Source organism: Microcebus murinus, chromosome 22 (assembly GCF_040939455.1).
Source record: "Microcebus murinus isolate Inina chromosome 22, M.murinus_Inina_mat1.0, whole genome shotgun sequence".
NCBI classification, from domain to species: domain Eukaryota; kingdom Metazoa; phylum Chordata; class Mammalia; order Primates; family Cheirogaleidae; genus Microcebus; species Microcebus murinus.
The window spans coordinates 27,711,439-27,729,824 of NC_134125.1; the positions used below are offsets into that span (position 1 = coordinate 27,711,439).

General features: G+C 63.2%; 4 non-coding genes across 4 annotated transcripts; all 4 read left to right on the forward strand.

Moving 5' to 3' along the window:
- The first annotated feature begins 455 nt into the window (after nucleotides 1-455).
- LOC142863620 (5S ribosomal RNA) lies at nucleotides 456-574 on the forward strand. Its single transcript, XR_012914391.1, has one exon. It is a non-coding gene; the product is annotated as a 5S ribosomal RNA (ribosomal RNA).
- A 3,799-nt stretch (nucleotides 575-4,373) lies between these two features.
- LOC142863621 (5S ribosomal RNA) lies at nucleotides 4,374-4,492 on the forward strand. Its single transcript, XR_012914392.1, has one exon. It is a non-coding gene; the product is annotated as a 5S ribosomal RNA (ribosomal RNA).
- Nucleotides 4,493-8,289: 3,797 nt separating this feature from the next.
- LOC142863622 (5S ribosomal RNA) lies at nucleotides 8,290-8,408 on the forward strand. Its single transcript, XR_012914393.1, has one exon. It is a non-coding gene; the product is annotated as a 5S ribosomal RNA (ribosomal RNA).
- A 3,797-nt stretch (nucleotides 8,409-12,205) lies between these two features.
- Nucleotides 12,206-12,324, forward strand: LOC142863623 (5S ribosomal RNA). The gene has a single exon (XR_012914394.1). It is a non-coding gene; the product is annotated as a 5S ribosomal RNA (ribosomal RNA).
- Nucleotides 12,325-18,386: the final 6,062 nt, after the last annotated feature.

Genomic DNA, 18,386 nt, shown 5'->3' on the forward strand with positions numbered 1-18,386 from the left:
CACCCACAGGGCGAGGGGGGGGGCGCAGCTGAAAGGGGTTGTGGGGGAGGGCGGCCCCTGGCTGGGGTCAAAGGGCGAGCGTCCCGCGCGTGCGCAGTCAGCGGCAGGCAGCGACGCGCTGGGGGTGGGCAGCGGGTAGGTGAAGGAGGCCGGGCGAGGAGACGAGGGGGGCTGGGAGGGCTCCACCTTGGCGAGTCCAGCCGTGGAGGCGCATCTTGTGTGAGTGTGAGTGAGTGTGAGTGTGTGTGTGTGTGTATAGAGAGACAGCCCCCCGCCCCGCCCCGCCCCGCCCCGCCCCGCCCCGCCCATCACCCCCGTCCCTGGGAGCCCGCGGGACCCGGCCGGCGAACTCAACCGGCCCGGCCCGGCGCGGGGCCTGGGGCGGGAGGCGGCGGCGGGGAAGCCCAGAGAGGCTCGGCTTCTTGAGCGGGGCAGGGGCGCCCTCCGCCGCCGCCGTCTAGGGCCACACCACCCTGAACGCCCCCGATCTCGTCTGGTCTCGGAAGCTAAGCGGGGTCGGGCCTGGTTAGTACTTGGATGGGAGACCGCCTGGGAATACCGGGTGCCACAGGCTGCTGCTTTTTTTTTTTTTTTTTTTTTTTGCCTCTTGTTCTGTCCCCTTTCTGGGAGCGCGGCGGCGGCCCGGGGTGGGGGTCACCCCCACCCTCAGCGCCCGCCCGCGGTGCCTGGCGCCCCAGCCCGCACCGTGGGGCCTCCTCTTGTCCCAAGCCGCGACACCGCCGCCACGCGGCAGCATGCGTGGCATCTGGACTGTCAGGTCTCAGACCAAAGGTCTGCTCTGTGGGAACCGACACGCTGGAGGAAACCTTGAGAGTCTGAGAGGGGAGGGAGTTCCAGAAGAAGGCCAGGATGTCATTTTGAGGGAGTATGTGACCAGAACTCGTCCCGTTGCTTTTGGGGTTCTATGGGCTACACGCAGGAATCTTTGGTGGTGGCACCTGATGTTGGGGGATCCGGAGTCACACCCAGACCTGCTCCACAGGCCTCCTTTTACTTTTCTCTTCGGATTCATGATTTTTAAAAAGTGTCTCTTACCTCTATGATTGCATTTTCTTTTCTCTCTCTTTTCAAGCAGATGATGGGAGTACAAGTATTCAGGTGACATGTGTTGCCCGTGCCCCCCTCCCCCCTGTGTTCTTTTTTTTTTTTTTTTTTTTTTTTTTTGAGACAGAGTCTCGTTTTGCTGCCCAGGCTAGAGTGAGTGCCATGGCGTCAGCCTAGCTCACGGCAACCTCAATCTCCGGGCTCAAGCAATCCTGCTGCCTCAGCCTCCCGAGTAGTTGGGACTACAGGCATGCACCACCACGCCCGGCTGTGTTTTTCTATATATATTAGTTGGCCAATTAATTTCTTTCTATTTTTAGTAGAGACGGGGGTCTCGCTCTTGCTCAGGCTGGTTTCGAACTCCTGACCTGGAGCAATCCGCCCGCCTCGGCCTCCCAGAGAGCTAGGATTACAGGCGTGAGCCACCGCGCCCGGCCCCCCCTGTGTTCTTATTCATATACCTCTCATGTTGTTGCAGCGTATTGTGGGGGTACCAATGTTAAGGTCGGGTGCCTTGCCCTCTCCAAGCCTCCCCCCTCGGGTCAGAGCTTCAAGTGCGCCCATCCCCCAGTCGGTGCGCACCCACCCCATGCCTAATGGATGTGTATGCCCCTCCCCTCCCCCCACCCGCCCGACACCCACCCGATGAAGGTGATTCCTCTCTGTCCACTTAGGCGTCCATCCGTTCGTACCAATTTGCTGGTGAGCGCGCTCACGTGGTGCTCGTGTGTCCATTCTTGGGATACCTGGCTTACTGGAACGGGTTCCAGCTCTGGCCAGGAGAACACGAGAGGCGCCCTCTCACCGCTGCTCCTCACAGCCGAATGGCACTCCGTGGTGTCCACGCGCCACATTTTATTAATGCACTCCTGGATGGATGGGCACTCGGGTCGCTTCCACGTCTTTGCGATTGTGAATTGTGCCCTAACTGTCACCCTAACCCTTACCCAGCCCGTCTCCTCTGCCCCTGCCTGACGCGCTCCTCCCCGGCCAGGCCCGTCACTGTCCTGGGCCCCCGCCTGACCGGCTCCTCCCCGCCCGGCCTGTCACCGTCCTCTGCCCCTGCCTGACATGCTCCTTCCCGCCCGGCCTCTCACCGTCCTCGGCCCCTGCCTGACCGGCTCCTCCGTCGCCTGGGCCTTCCAAGGGCTTGGTGTGGACGCTGCTTCCAGGAAGCCCTCCAGAAACCCGGCAGCAGGGTGGCCGCAGCAGTCTCCAGCAGCCGTCCCTAAGTCGCGTGAGTGCGGGGGACGTGCCCCCGCTGTGCCGCGGGGGCCCAGCCTGGTGTCTTCCCTGAGGCCCTGCGGCTGCCGGCTGGGCTGCCGCTCCCCGCAAGGGGAGAGCCGCGGAGGTGGGGACCGCCTCCTGATGGGGACGTACACGCAGCTCTCCAAGTCGGATTCCGGGGCTCTCTGTCCTGCCCGAAGGCCCAGCTGGCCTGCGGGTCCTTAGAGTGGCAAAAACCTCCGAAAACTGAGACTGAGGGTCCGGTGGGTGTCTGCACTTTTGTGCTGGGCACCCCAGGGAGGCCCCGGGGGCTGGCTGGACAACGTGGTCTGCTGGGCTGGGGGGTTGGAGGAGCAACTGATGCCCTTTGCACTTTGGGTAGCAAGAGTCTGAGGTGTCTCTGAGCCCTGTGCCCTGTGGGGGGGGGGCGGGGGGGAGGAGGAGGAGGAGGAGGAGGAGGAGGTGGGAAGGGCCGGGGCCTGCAGTCCTGTTCCCGGGGTGGCACGGCAAGTGGCTTCTTCCACAGGCTGCTTGGCCTGGGCTCCCTGCACCTGGGCCTTTGGAGGACCGGCCCTGTGCTTGCCAACACTTCCTGCAGGGACCCAGAGCTGGGAGGTGGCATCTCTCAGCCCTGGGTCGGGCAGAGCCCCAGCGGGCCATGCCCACAACCTCTCTCAGCACCGGTCCCCCAGAAGGCTCCTTTGGGACCAGGATTCTCTTGCGGTGACTCTTTAAGGTCTGGCCCCTGGATGGAGGGGCACCAGGAGTAGAGGAGCAGGAAGGGGAAGGGGGTGGCCATGCGAGGGGACACTTTGAGGCCAAGTCCCAGCTTCAGCCTGATCCTCCTGGGAACCCCGCTCTGAGACAAGGAGCCGGGCTTCCCATTCCCACAGCAGCCAGTCGTGGGCTGAGGACACCTGGGGCGTTGGGAACTCCCTGGCTTCTCCTTGGTTTAACATCTGGAGCTGCTTGTGAATCGCGCCGCCACACACACCCGAGCGCAGGTGTCTTCCGCACAGACTGCGGGCCTCGCTCTTCTGAATGCCGCTAGCTCGCCACCCACCCACGGGTGAACCCGGTCAGGGTGCTTTCTCTAAGGGGCAGACTCTTTTCCGGGCGGGCTACCGGTGTCTCTGTTTGCTCGTTTCTTTCTTCCATTTCGGGAAAGTCTTCCTTGCTGGGTGTGGAAATCTCCTATGCCTTCCCTCGCCTATTCTGTCAGCTTTAAAATTCTCTTTCAGTTGCCACCCTCACAGATGGATTAGGAAACTCTTTCCGGTGCACTCATTAGTGAAATGACCTCCAGGAAGCTGGAATCCAATATCTAATGGCCGATTTTTAGCGAGTCCACACGCCAGGGTGGTCGGGGTCCAATGCAGCCCCGGCCAGGCCCAGGCCCCTTGGACTGGGCCACAGGAGGACACGGAGGAGGGTCCCGGCCCCCACGAAGCGGTGCCGGCAGTTCTCCACGGGCTTGGGCGTTTTCCAGAGGTAGGAGATGGAGGGGACTGATTTCTTCAGCGCCCCCCAAACCAGGCCACCCCACCCCACCCATGGGACACATCCCCAGAGAGAGACGCCCCATACACTGGCTGTGCCCCAGCCCTGGCCCGGGGGAATAGGCGGCAGCCCACCCACAGGGCGAGGGGGGGGGCGCAGCTGAAAGGGGTTGTGGGGGAGGGCGGCCCCTGGCTGGGGTCAAAGGGCGAGCGTCCCGCGCGTGCGCAGTCAGCGGCAGGCAGCGACGCGCTGGGGGTGGGCAGCGGGTAGGTGAAGGAGGCCGGGCGAGGAGACGAGGGGGGCTGGGAGGGCTCCACCTTGGCGAGTCCAGCCGTGGAGGCGCATCTTGTGTGAGTGTGAGTGAGTGTGAGTGTGTGTGTGTGTGTATAGAGAGACAGCCCCCCGCCCCGCCCCGCCCCGCCCCGCCCCGCCCATCACCCCCGTCCCTGGGAGCCCGCGGGACCCGGCCGGCGAACTCAACCGGCCCGGCCCGGCGCGGGGCCTGGGGCGGGAGGCGGCGGCGGGGAAGCCCAGAGAGGCTCGGCTTCTTGAGCGGGGCAGGGGCGCCCTCCGCCGCCGCCGTCTAGGGCCACACCACCCTGAACGCCCCCGATCTCGTCTGGTCTCGGAAGCTAAGCGGGGTCGGGCCTGGTTAGTACTTGGATGGGAGACCGCCTGGGAATACCGGGTGCCACAGGCTGCTGCTTTTTTTTTTTTTTTTTTTTTTTGCCTCTTGTTCTGTCCCCTTTCTGGGAGCGCGGCGGCGGCCCGGGGTGGGGGTCACCCCCACCCTCAGCGCCCGCCCGCGGTGCCTGGCGCCCCAGCCCGCACCGTGGGGCCTCCTCTTGTCCCAAGCCGCGACACCGCCGCCACGCGGCAGCATGCGTGGCATCTGGACTGTCAGGTCTCAGACCAAAGGTCTGCTCTGTGGGAACCGACACGCTGGAGGAAACCTTGAGAGTCTGAGAGGGGAGGGAGTTCCAGAAGAAGGCCAGGATGTCATTTTGAGGGAGTATGTGACCAGAACTCGTCCCGTTGCTTTTGGGGTTCTATGGGCTACACGCAGGAATCTTTGGTGGTGGCACCTGATGTTGGGGGATCCGGAGTCACACCCAGACCTGCTCCACAGGCCTCCTTTTACTTTTCTCTTCGGATTCATGATTTTTAAAAAGTGTCTCTTACCTCTATGATTGCATTTTCTTTTCTCTCTCTTTTCAAGCAGATGATGGGAGTACAAGTATTCAGGTGACATGTGTTGCCCGTGCCCCCCTCCCCCCTGTGTTCTTTTTTTTTTTTTTTTTTTTTTTTTTGAGACAGAGTCTCGTTTTGCTGCCCAGGCTAGAGTGAGTGCCATGGCGTCAGCCTAGCTCACGGCAACCTCAATCTCCGGGCTCAAGCAATCCTGCTGCCTCAGCCTCCCGAGTAGTTGGGACTACAGGCATGCACCACCACGCCCGGCTGTGTTTTTCTATATATATTAGTTGGCCAATTAATTTCTTTCTATTTTTAGTAGAGACGGGGGTCTCGCTCTTGCTCAGGCTGGTTTCGAACTCCTGACCTGGAGCAATCCGCCCGCCTCGGCCTCCCAGAGAGCTAGGATTACAGGCGTGAGCCACCGCGCCCGGCCCCCCCTGTGTTCTTATTCATATACCTCTCATGTTGTTGCAGCGTATTGTGGGGGTACCAATGTTAAGGTCGGGTGCCTTGCCCTCTCCAAGCCTCCCCCCTCGGGTCAGAGCTTCAAGTGCGCCCATCCCCCAGTCGGTGCGCACCCACCCCATGCCTAATGGATGTGTATGCCCCTCCCCTCCCCCCACCCGCCCGACACCCACCCGATGAAGGTGATTCCTCTCTGTCCACTTAGGCGTCCATCCGTTCGTACCAATTTGCTGGTGAGCGCGCTCACGTGGTGCTCGTGTGTCCATTCTTGGGATACCTGGCTTACTGGAACGGGTTCCAGCTCTGGCCAGGAGAACACGAGAGGCGCCCTCTCACCGCTGCTCCTCACAGCCGAATGGCACTCCGTGGTGTCCACGCGCCACATTTTATTAATGCACTCCTGGATGGATGGGCACTCGGGTCGCTTCCACGTCTTTGCGATTGTGAATTGTGCCCTAACTGTCACCCTAACCCTTACCCAGCCCGTCTCCTCTGCCCCTGCCTGACGCGCTCCTCCCCGGCCAGGCCCGTCACTGTCCTGGGCCCCCGCCTGACCGGCTCCTCCCCGCCCGGCCTGTCACCGTCCTCTGCCCCTGCCTGACATGCTCCTTCCCGCCCGGCCTCTCACCGTCCTCGGCCCCTGCCTGACCGGCTCCTCCGTCGCCTGGGCCTTCCAAGGGCTTGGTGTGGACGCTGCTTCCAGGAAGCCCTCCAGAAACCCGGCAGCAGGGTGGCCGCAGCAGTCTCCAGCAGCCGTCCCTAAGTCGCGTGAGTGCGGGGGACGTGCCCCCGCTGTGCCGCGGGGGCCCAGCCTGGTGTCTTCCCTGAGGCCCTGCAGCTGCCGGCTGGGCTGCCGCTCCCCGCAAGGGGAGAGCCGCGGAGGTGGGGACCGCCTCCTGATGGGGACGTACACGCAGCTCTCCAAGTCGGATTCCGGGGCTCTCTGTCCTGCCCGAAGGCCCAGCTGGCCTGCGGGTCCTTAGAGTGGCAAAAACCTCCGAAAACTGAGACTGAGGGTCCGGTGGGTGTCTGCACTTTTGTGCTGGGCACCCCAGGGAGGCCCCGGGGGCTGGCTGGACAACGTGGTCTGCTGGGCTGGGGGGTTGGAGGAGCAACTGATGCCCTTTGCACTTTGGGTAGCAAGAGTCTGAGGTGTCTCTGAGCCCTGTGCCCTGTGGGGGGGGGCGGGGGGGAGGAGGAGGAGGAGGAGGAGGAGGAGGTGGGAAGGGCCGGGGCCTGCAGTCCTGTTCCCGGGGTGGCACGGCAAGTGGCTTCTTCCACAGGCTGCTTGGCCTGGGCTCCCTGCACCTGGGCCTTTGGAGGACCGGCCCTGTGCTTGCCAACACTTCCTGCAGGGACCCAGAGCTGGGAGGTGGCATCTCTCAGCCCTGGGTCGGGCAGAGCCCCAGCGGGCCATGCCCACAACCTCTCTCAGCACCGGTCCCCCAGAAGGCTCCTTTGGGACCAGGATTCTCTTGCGGTGACTCTTTAAGGTCTGGCCCCTGGATGGAGGGGCACCAGGAGTAGAGGAGCAGGAAGGGGAAGGGGGTGGCCATGCGAGGGGACACTTTGAGGCCAAGTCCCAGCTTCAGCCTGATCCTCCTGGGAACCCCGCTCTGAGACAAGGAGCCGGGCTTCCCATTCCCACAGCAGCCAGTCGTGGGCTGAGGACACCTGGGGCGTTGGGAACTCCCTGGCTTCTCCTTGGTTTAACATCTGGAGCTGCTTGTGAATCGCGCCGCCACACACACCCGAGCGCAGGTGTCTTCCGCACAGACTGCGGGCCTCGCTCTTCTGAATGCCGCTAGCTCGCCACCCACCCACGGGTGAACCCGGTCAGGGTGCTTTCTCTAAGGGGCAGACTCTTTTCCGGGCGGGCTACCGGTGTCTCTGTTTGCTCGTTTCTTTCTTCCATTTCGGGAAAGTCTTCCTTGCTGGGTGTGGAAATCTCCTATGCCTTCCCTCGCCTATTCTGTCAGCTTTAAAATTCTCTTTCAGTTGCCACCCTCACAGATGGATTAGGAAACTCTTTCCGGTGCACTCATTAGTGAAATGACCTCCAGGAAGCTGGAATCCAATATCTAATGGCCGATTTTTAGCGAGTCCACACGCCAGGGTGGTCGGGGTCCAATGCAGCCCCGGCCAGGCCCAGGCCCCTTGGACTGGGCCACAGGAGGACACGGAGGAGGGTCCCGGCCCCCACGAAGCGGTGCCGGCAGTTCTCCACGGGCTTGGGCGTTTTCCAGAGGTAGGAGATGGAGGGGACTGATTTCTTCAGCGCCCCCCAAACCAGGCCACCCCACCCCACCCATGGGACACATCCCCAGAGAGAGACGCCCCATACACTGGCTGTGCCCCAGCCCTGGCCCGGGGGAATAGGCGGCAGCCCACCCACAGGGCGAGGGGGGGGGCGCAGCTGAAAGGGGTTGTGGGGGAGGGCGGCCCCTGGCTGGGGTCAAAGGGCGAGCGTCCCGCGCGTGCGCAGTCAGCGGCAGGCAGCGACGCGCTGGGGGTGGGCAGCGGGTAGGTGAAGGAGGCCGGGCGAGGAGACGAGGGGGGCTGGGAGGGCTCCACCTTGGCGAGTCCAGCCGTGGAGGCGCATCTTGTGTGAGTGTGAGTGAGTGTGAGTGTGTGTGTGTGTGTATAGAGAGACAGCCCCCCGCCCCGCCCCGCCCCGCCCCGCCCCGCCCATCACCCCCGTCCCTGGGAGCCCGCGGGACCCGGCCGGCGAACTCAACCGGCCCGGCCCGGCGCGGGGCCTGGGGCGGGAGGCGGCGGCGGGGAAGCCCAGAGAGGCTCGGCTTCTTGAGCGGGGCAGGGGCGCCCTCCGCCGCCGCCGTCTAGGGCCACACCACCCTGAACGCCCCCGATCTCGTCTGGTCTCGGAAGCTAAGCGGGGTCGGGCCTGGTTAGTACTTGGATGGGAGACCGCCTGGGAATACCGGGTGCCACAGGCTGCTGCTTTTTTTTTTTTTTTTTTTTTTTGCCTCTTGTTCTGTCCCCTTTCTGGGAGCGCGGCGGCGGCCCGGGGTGGGGGTCACCCCCACCCTCAGCGCCCGCCCGCGGTGCCTGGCGCCCCAGCCCGCACCGTGGGGCCTCCTCTTGTCCCAAGCCGCGACACCGCCGCCACGCGGCAGCATGCGTGGCATCTGGACTGTCAGGTCTCAGACCAAAGGTCTGCTCTGTGGGAACCGACACGCTGGAGGAAACCTTGAGAGTCTGAGAGGGGAGGGAGTTCCAGAAGAAGGCCAGGATGTCATTTTGAGGGAGTATGTGACCAGAACTCGTCCCGTTGCTTTTGGGGTTCTATGGGCTACACGCAGGAATCTTTGGTGGTGGCACCTGATGTTGGGGGATCCGGAGTCACACCCAGACCTGCTCCACAGGCCTCCTTTTACTTTTCTCTTCGGATTCATGATTTTTAAAAAGTGTCTCTTACCTCTATGATTGCATTTTCTTTTCTCTCTCTTTTCAAGCAGATGATGGGAGTACAAGTATTCAGGTGACATGTGTTGCCCGTGCCCCCCTCCCCCCTGTGTTCTTTTTTTTTTTTTTTTTTTTTTTTTTGAGACAGAGTCTCGTTTTGCTGCCCAGGCTAGAGTGAGTGCCATGGCGTCAGCCTAGCTCACGGCAACCTCAATCTCCGGGCTCAAGCAATCCTGCTGCCTCAGCCTCCCGAGTAGTTGGGACTACAGGCATGCACCACCACGCCCGGCTGTGTTTTTCTATATATATTAGTTGGCCAATTAATTTCTTTCTATTTTTAGTAGAGACGGGGGTCTCGCTCTTGCTCAGGCTGGTTTCGAACTCCTGACCTGGAGCAATCCGCCCGCCTCGGCCTCCCAGAGAGCTAGGATTACAGGCGTGAGCCACCGCGCCCGGCCCCCCCTGTGTTCTTATTCATATACCTCTCATGTTGTTGCAGCGTATTGTGGGGGTACCAATGTTAAGGTCGGGTGCCTTGCCCTCTCCAAGCCTCCCCCCTCGGGTCAGAGCTTCAAGTGCGCCCATCCCCCAGTCGGTGCGCACCCACCCCATGCCTAATGGATGTGTATGCCCCTCCCCTCCCCCCACCCGCCCGACACCCACCCGATGAAGGTGATTCCTCTCTGTCCACTTAGGCGTCCATCCGTTCGTACCAATTTGCTGGTGAGCGCGCTCACGTGGTGCTCGTGTGTCCATTCTTGGGATACCTGGCTTACTGGAACGGGTTCCAGCTCTGGCCAGGAGAACACGAGAGGCGCCCTCTCACCGCTGCTCCTCACAGCCGAATGGCACTCCGTGGTGTCCACGCGCCACATTTTATTAATGCACTCCTGGATGGATGGGCACTCGGGTCGCTTCCACGTCTTTGCGATTGTGAATTGTGCCCTAACTGTCACCCTAACCCTTACCCAGCCCGTCTCCTCTGCCCCTGCCTGACGCGCTCCTCCCCGGCCAGGCCCGTCACTGTCCTGGGCCCCCGCCTGACCGGCTCCTCCCCGCCCGGCCTGTCACCGTCCTCTGCCCCTGCCTGACATGCTCCTTCCCGCCCGGCCTCTCACCGTCCTCGGCCCCTGCCTGACCGGCTCCTCCGTCGCCTGGGCCTTCCAAGGGCTTGGTGTGGACGCTGCTTCCAGGAAGCCCTCCAGAAACCCGGCAGCAGGGTGGCCGCAGCAGTCTCCAGCAGCCGTCCCTAAGTCGCGTGAGTGCGGGGGACGTGCCCCCGCTGTGCCGCGGGGGCCCAGCCTGGTGTCTTCCCTGAGGCCCTGCGGCTGCCGGCTGGGCTGCCGCTCCCCGCAAGGGGAGAGCCGCGGAGGTGGGGACCGCCTCCTGATGGGGACGTACACGCAGCTCTCCAAGTCGGATTCCGGGGCTCTCTGTCCTGCCCGAAGGCCCAGCCGGCCTGCGGGTCCTTAGAGTGGCAAAAACCTCCGAAAACTGAGACTGAGGGTCCGGTGGGTGTCTGCACTTTTGTGCTGGGCACCCCAGGGAGGCCCCGGGGGCTGGCTGGACAACGTGGTCTGCTGGGCTGGGGGGTTGGAGGAGCAACTGATGCCCTTTGCACTTTGGGTAGCAAGAGTCTGAGGTGTCTCTGAGCCCTGTGCCCTGTGGGGGGGGGCGGGGGGGAGGAGGAGGAGGAGGAGGAGGAGGAGGTGGGAAGGGCCGGGGCCTGCAGTCCTGTTCCCGGGGTGGCACGGCAAGTGGCTTCTTCCACAGGCTGCTTGGCCTGGGCTCCCTGCACCTGGGCCTTTGGAGGACCGGCCCTGTGCTTGCCAACACTTCCTGCAGGGACCCAGAGCTGGGAGGTGGCATCTCTCAGCCCTGGGTCGGGCAGAGCCCCAGCGGGCCATGCCCACAACCTCTCTCAGCACCGGTCCCCCAGAAGGCTCCTTTGGGACCAGGATTCTCTTGCGGTGACTCTTTAAGGTCTGGCCCCTGGATGGAGGGGCACCAGGAGTAGAGGAGCAGGAAGGGGAAGGGGGTGGCCATGCGAGGGGACACTTTGAGGCCAAGTCCCAGCTTCAGCCTGATCCTCCTGGGAACCCCGCTCTGAGACAAGGAGCCGGGCTTCCCATTCCCACAGCAGCCAGTCGTGGGCTGAGGACACCTGGGGCGTTGGGAACTCCCTGGCTTCTCCTTGGTTTAACATCTGGAGCTGCTTGTGAATCGCGCCGCCACACACACCCGAGCGCAGGTGTCTTCCGCACAGACTGCGGGCCTCGCTCTTCTGAATGCCGCTAGCTCGCCACCCACCCACGGGTGAACCCGGTCAGGGTGCTTTCTCTAAGGGGCAGACTCTTTTCCGGGCGGGCTACCGGTGTCTCTGTTTGCTCGTTTCTTTCTTCCATTTCGGGAAAGTCTTCCTTGCTGGGTGTGGAAATCTCCTATGCCTTCCCTCGCCTATTCTGTCAGCTTTAAAATTCTCTTTCAGTTGCCACCCTCACAGATGGATTAGGAAACTCTTTCCGGTGCACTCATTAGTGAAATGACCTCCAGGAAGCTGGAATCCAATATCTAATGGCCGATTTTTAGCGAGTCCACACGCCAGGGTGGTCGGGGTCCAATGCAGCCCCGGCCAGGCCCAGGCCCCTTGGACTGGGCCACAGGAGGACACGGAGGAGGGTCCCGGCCCCCACGAAGCGGTGCCGGCAGTTCTCCACGGGCTTGGGCGTTTTCCAGAGGTAGGAGATGGAGGGGACTGATTTCTTCAGCGCCCCCCAAACCAGGCCACCCCACCCCACCCATGGGACACATCCCCAGAGAGAGACGCCCCATACACTGGCTGTGCCCCAGCCCTGGCCCGGGGGAATAGGCGGCAGCCCACCCACAGGGCGAGGGGGGGGGCGCAGCTGAAAGGGGTTGTGGGGGAGGGCGGCCCCTGGCTGGGGTCAAAGGGCGAGCGTCCCGCGCGTGCGCAGTCAGCGGCAGGCAGCGACGCGCTGGGGGTGGGCAGCGGGTAGGTGAAGGAGGCCGGGCGAGGAGACGAGGGGGGCTGGGAGGGCTCCACCTTGGCGAGTCCAGCCGTGGAGGCGCATCTTGTGTGAGTGTGAGTGAGTGTGAGTGTGTGTGTGTGTGTATAGAGAGACAGCCCCCCGCCCCGCCCCGCCCCGCCCCGCCCCGCCCATCACCCCCGTCCCTGGGAGCCCGCGGGACCCGGCCGGCGAACTCAACCGGCCCGGCCCGGCGCGGGGCCTGGGGCGGGAGGCGGCGGCGGGGAAGCCCAGAGAGGCTCGGCTTCTTGAGCGGGGCAGGGGCGCCCTCCGCCGCCGCCGTCTAGGGCCACACCACCCTGAACGCCCCCGATCTCGTCTGGTCTCGGAAGCTAAGCGGGGTCGGGCCTGGTTAGTACTTGGATGGGAGACCGCCTGGGAATACCGGGTGCCACAGGCTGCTGCTTTTTTTTTTTTTTTTTTTTTTTGCCTCTTGTTCTGTCCCCTTTCTGGGAGCGCGGCGGCGGCCCGGGGTGGGGGTCACCCCCACCCTCAGCGCCCGCCCGCGGTGCCTGGCGCCCCAGCCCGCACCGTGGGGCCTCCTCTTGTCCCAAGCCGCGACACCGCCGCCACGCGGCAGCATGCGTGGCATCTGGACTGTCAGGTCTCAGACCAAAGGTCTGCTCTGTGGGAACCGACACGCTGGAGGAAACCTTGAGAGTCTGAGAGGGGAGGGAGTTCCAGAAGAAGGCCAGGATGTCATTTTGAGGGAGTATGTGACCAGAACTCGTCCCGTTGCTTTTGGGGTTCTATGGGCTACACGCAGGAATCTTTGGTGGTGGCACCTGATGTTGGGGGATCCGGAGTCACACCCAGACCTGCTCCACAGGCCTCCTTTTACTTTTCTCTTCGGATTCATGATTTTTAAAAAGTGTCTCTTACCTCTATGATTGCATTTTCTTTTCTCTCTCTTTTCAAGCAGATGATGGGAGTACAAGTATTCAGGTGACATGTGTTGCCCGTGCCCCCCTCCCCCCTGTGTTCTTTTTTTTTTTTTTTTTTTTTTTTGAGACAGAGTCTCGTTTTGCTGCCCAGGCTAGAGTGAGTGCCATGGCGTCAGCCTAGCTCACGGCAACCTCAATCTCCGGGCTCAAGCAATCCTGCTGCCTCAGCCTCCCGAGTAGTTGGGACTACAGGCATGCACCACCACGCCCGGCTGTGTTTTTCTATATATATTAGTTGGCCAATTAATTTCTTTCTATTTTTAGTAGAGACGGGGGTCTCGCTCTTGCTCAGGCTGGTTTCGAACTCCTGACCTGGAGCAATCCGCCCGCCTCGGCCTCCCAGAGAGCTAGGATTACAGGCGTGAGCCACCGCGCCCGGCCCCCCCTGTGTTCTTATTCATATACCTCTCATGTTGTTGCAGCGTATTGTGGGGGTACCAATGTTAAGGTCGGGTGCCTTGCCCTCTCCAAGCCTCCCCCCTCGGGTCAGAGCTTCAAGTGCGCCCATCCCCCAGTCGGTGCGCACCCACCCCATGCCTAATGGATGTGTATGCCCCTCCCCTCCCCCCACCCGCCCGACACCCACCCGATGAAGGTGATTCCTCTCTGTCCACTTAGGCGTCCATCCGTTCGTACCAATTTGCTGGTGAGCGCGCTCACGTGGTGCTCGTGTGTCCATTCTTGGGATACCTGGCTTACTGGAACGGGTTCCAGCTCTGGCCAGGAGAACACGAGAGGCGCCCTCTCACCGCTGCTCCTCACAGCCGAATGGCACTCCGTGGTGTCCACGCGCCACATTTTATTAATGCACTCCTGGATGGATGGGCACTCGGGTCGCTTCCACGTCTTTGCGATTGTGAATTGTGCCCTAACTGTCACCCTAACCCTTACCCAGCCCGTCTCCTCTGCCCCTGCCTGACGCGCTCCTCCCCGGCCAGGCCCGTCACTGTCCTGGGCCCCCGCCTGACCGGCTCCTCCCCGCCCGGCCTGTCACCGTCCTCTGCCCCTGCCTGACATGCTCCTTCCCGCCCGGCCTCTCACCGTCCTCGGCCCCTGCCTGACCGGCTCCTCCGTCGCCTGGGCCTTCCAAGGGCTTGGTGTGGACGCTGCTTCCAGGAAGCCCTCCAGAAACCCGGCAGCAGGGTGGCCGCAGCAGTCTCCAGCAGCCGTCCCTAAGTCGCGTGAGTGCGGGGGACGTGCCCCCGCTGTGCCGCGGGGGCCCAGCCTGGTGTCTTCCCTGAGGCCCTGCGGCTGCCGGCTGGGCTGCCGCTCCCCGCAAGGGGAGAGCCGCGGAGGTGGGGACCGCCTCCTGATGGGGACGTACACGCAGCTCTCCAAGTCGGATTCCGGGGCTCTCTGTCCTGCCCGAAGGCCCAGCTGGCCTGCGGGTCCTTAGAGTGGCAAAAACCTCCGAAAACTGAGACTGAGGGTCCGGTGGGTGTCTGCACTTTTGTGCTGGGCACCCCAGGGAGGCCCCGGGGGCTGGCTGGACAACGTGGTCTGCTGGGCTGGGGGGTTGGAGGAGCAACTGATGCCCTTTGCACTTTGGGTAGCAAGAGTCTGAGGTGTCTCTGAGCCCTGTGCCCTGTGGGGGGGGGCGGGGGGGAGGAGGAGGAGGAGGAGGAGGAGGAGGTGGGAAGGGCCGGGGCCTGCAGTCCTGTTCCCGGGGTGGCACGGCAAGTGGCTTCTTCCACAGGCTGCTTGGCCTGGGCTCCCTGCACCTGGGCCTTTGGAGGACCGGCCCTGTGCTTGCCAACACTTCCTGCAGGGACCCAGAGCTGGGAGGTGGCATCTCTCAGCCCTGGGTCGGGCAGAGCCCCAGCGGGCCATGCCCACAACCTCTCTCAGCACCGGTCCCCCAGAAGGCTCCTTTGGGACCAGGATTCTCTTGCGGTGACTCTTTAAGGTCTGGCCCCTGGATGGAGGGGCACCAGGAGTAGAGGAGCAGGAAGGGGAAGGGGGTGGCCATGCGAGGGGACACTTTGAGGCCAAGTCCCAGCTTCAGCCTGATCCTCCTGGGAACCCCGCTCTGAGACAAGGAGCCGGGCTTCCCATTCCCACAGCAGCCAGTCGTGGGCTGAGGACACCTGGGGCGTTGGGAACTCCCTGGCTTCTCCTTGGTTTAACATCTGGAGCTGCTTGTGAATCGCGCCGCCACACACACCCGAGCGCAGGTGTCTTCCGCACAGACTGCGGGCCTCGCTCTTCTGAATGCCGCTAGCTCGCCACCCACCCACGGGTGAACCCGGTCAGGGTGCTTTCTCTAAGGGGCAGACTCTTTTCCGGGCGGGCTACCGGTGTCTCTGTTTGCTCGTTTCTTTCTTCCATTTCGGGAAAGTCTTCCTTGCTGGGTGTGGAAATCTCCTATGCCTTCCCTCGCCTATTCTGTCAGCTTTAAAATTCTCTTTCAGTTGCCACCCTCACAGATGGATTAGGAAACTCTTTCCGGTGCACTCATTAGTGAAATGACCTCCAGGAAGCTGGAATCCAATATCTAATGGCCGATTTTTAGCGAGTCCACACGCCAGGGTGGTCGGGGTCCAATGCAGCCCCGGCCAGGCCCAGGCCCCTTGGACTGGGCCACAGGAGGACACGGAGGAGGGTCCCGGCCCCCACGAAGCGGTGCCGGCAGTTCTCCACGGGCTTGGGCGTTTTCCAGAGGTAGGAGATGGAGGGGACTGATTTCTTCAGCGCCCCCCAAACCAGGCCACCCCACCCCACCCATGGGACACATCCCCAGAGAGAGACGCCCCATACACTGGCTGTGCCCCAGCCCTGGCCCGGGGGAATAGGCGGCAGCCCACCCACAGGGCGAGGGGGGGGGCGCAGCTGAAAGGGGTTGTGGGGGAGGGCGGCCCCTGGCTGGGGTCAAAGGGCGAGCGTCCCGCGCGTGCGCAGTCAGCGGCAGGCAGCGACGCGCTGGGGGTGGGCAGCGGGTAGGTGAAGGAGGCCGGGCGAGGAGACAAGGGGGGCTGGGAGGGCTCCACCTTGGCGAGTCCAGCCGTGGAGGCGCATCTTGTGTGAGTGTGAGTGAGTGTGAGTGTGTGTGTGTGTGTGTGTGTATAGAGAGACAGCCCCCCGCCCCGCCCCGCCCCGCTCATCACCCCCGTCCCTGGGGCGAACTCAACCGGCCCGGTGGGTCAGTGGACATAGCCAGATCCACACAGCACCCTCTCTGCCCGTCACCCGTGGGTGAGTGGACACAGCCAGATCCACACTGTGCCTAGCCTACCCGTCTCCCGTGGGTTAGTGGACACAGCCAGATCTGCACTGCGACCTGCCTGACTGTGTGCCGTGGGTGAGTGGACACAGCCAGATCCGCACTGCTCCCTGCCTACCCGTTTGCCGTAGGTCAGTGGACATAGTCAGATCCACACAGCACCCTCTCTGCCCGTCTCCCGTGGGTGAGTGCACACAGCCTGATCCACACTGCGCCTTGCCTGCCCGCCTCCCGTGGGTGAGTGGACACAGCCAGATCCGCACTGGTCTTGCCTGCCCGTCTCCCGTGGGTGAGTGGACACAGCCAGATCCGCACTGCGTCTTGCCTGCCCGTCTCCCGTGGGTGAGTGGACACAGCAAGAGCCGCACTGCGCCCTGCCTGACCGTCTCCCGTGGGTGAGTGGACACAGCCAGATGCGCACTGCGCCCTGCCTGCCCGTCTGCCGTGGGTCAGTGGACATAGCCAGATCCACACAGCACCCTCTCTGCCCGTCTCCCGGGGGTGAGTGGACACAGCCAGATCCACACTGCGCCTTACCTGCCCGTCTCCAGTGGGTGAGTGGACACAGCCAGATCCGCACTGCGCCCTGCCTGCCCGTCTCCCGTGTGTGAGTGGACACAGCCAGATCCGCACTGCGCCCTGCCTGCCCGTCTGCTGTGGGTCAGTGGACATAGCCAGATCCACACAGCACCCTCTCTGCCCGTCTCCCGAGCGTGAGTGGACAGAGCCAGATCCACACTGCGCCTTGCCTGCCCGTCTCCCGTCGGTGAGTAGACATAGCCAGATCCGCTCTGCGCCCTGCCTGCCCGTCTGCCGTGGGTAAGTGGACATAGCCAGATCCACACAGCACCCTCTCTGCCCATCTCCCGTGGGTGAGTGGACACAGCCAGATCCACACTGCGCCTTGCCTGCCCGTCTTCAGTGGGTGAGTGGACACAGCCAGATCCGCACTGCGCCCTGCCTGCCCATCTCCCGTGGGTGAGTGGACACAGCCAGTACCGCACTGCGCCCTGCCTGACAATCTGCCGTGGGTCAGAGGACATAGCCAGATCCACACAGCACACTCTCTGCCCGTCTCCTGTGGGTGAGTGGACACAGCCAGATCCGCACTGCGCCCTGCCTGCCCGTCTGCCGTGGGTGATTGGACACAGCCAGATCCGCACTGCGCCGTGCCTGACCATCTGCCATGGGTCACTGGACATAGCCAGATCCACACAGCACACTCTCTGCCCGTCTCCCATGGGTGAGTGGACACAGCCAGATAAACACTGCGCCTTGCCTTCTTGTCTCCCGTGGGTGAGTGGAGAAAGCCAGATCCGCACTGCGCCCTGCCTGCTCATCTGCCGTGGGTGAGTTGACACAGCCAGATCCGCACTGCGCCCTGCCTGTTCATCTGCCGTGGGTGAGTGGACACAGCCAGATCCGCACTGCGCCCTGCCTGCCCGTCTGCCGTGGGTCAGTGGACATAGCCAGATCCACACAGCACCCTCTCTGCCCGTCTCCCGTGGGTGAGTGGACACAGCCAGATCCACACTGCGCCTTGCCTACCCGTCCTCCGTGGGTTAGTGGACACAGCCAGAACCGCACTGCGACCTGCCTGACCATCTGCCGTGGGTGAGTGGACACAGCCAGATCCGCACTGCTCCCTGCCTTCCCTTTTGCCGTGGGTCAGTGGACATAGCGAGATCCACACAGCACCCTCCCTGCCCGTCTCCCTTGGGTGAGTGGACACAGCCAGATCCACACTGCGCCTTGCCTGCCCGTCTCCCGTGGGTGAGTGGACACAGCCAGATCCGCACTGCGCCCTGCCTGACAATCTGCCGTGGGTGATTGGACATAGCCAGATCCACACAGCACCCTCTCTGCCCGTCTGCCGTGGGTGAGTGGACACAGACAGATTCACACTGCGCCTTGCCGGCCCGCCTCCCGTGGGTGAGTGGACACAGCCAGATCCGCACTGCGCCCTGCCTGCCCGTCTGCCGTGGGTGATTGGACACAGTCAGATCCGCACTGCGCCGTGCCTGCCCGTCTGCCATGGGTCACTGGACATAGCCAGATCCACACAGCACCCTCTCTGCCGGTCTCCCATGGGTGAGTGGACACAGCCAGATCCACACTGCGCCTTGCCTGCTTGTCTCCCGTGGGTGAGTGGAGACAGCCAGATCCGCACTGCGCCCTGCCTGCCCGTCTCCCGTGGATGAGTGGACACAGCCAGATCCGCACTGCGCCCTGACTGCCCGTCTCCCGTGGGTGAGTAGACACAGCAAGATCCGCACTGCGCCTTGCCTGCCCGTCTCC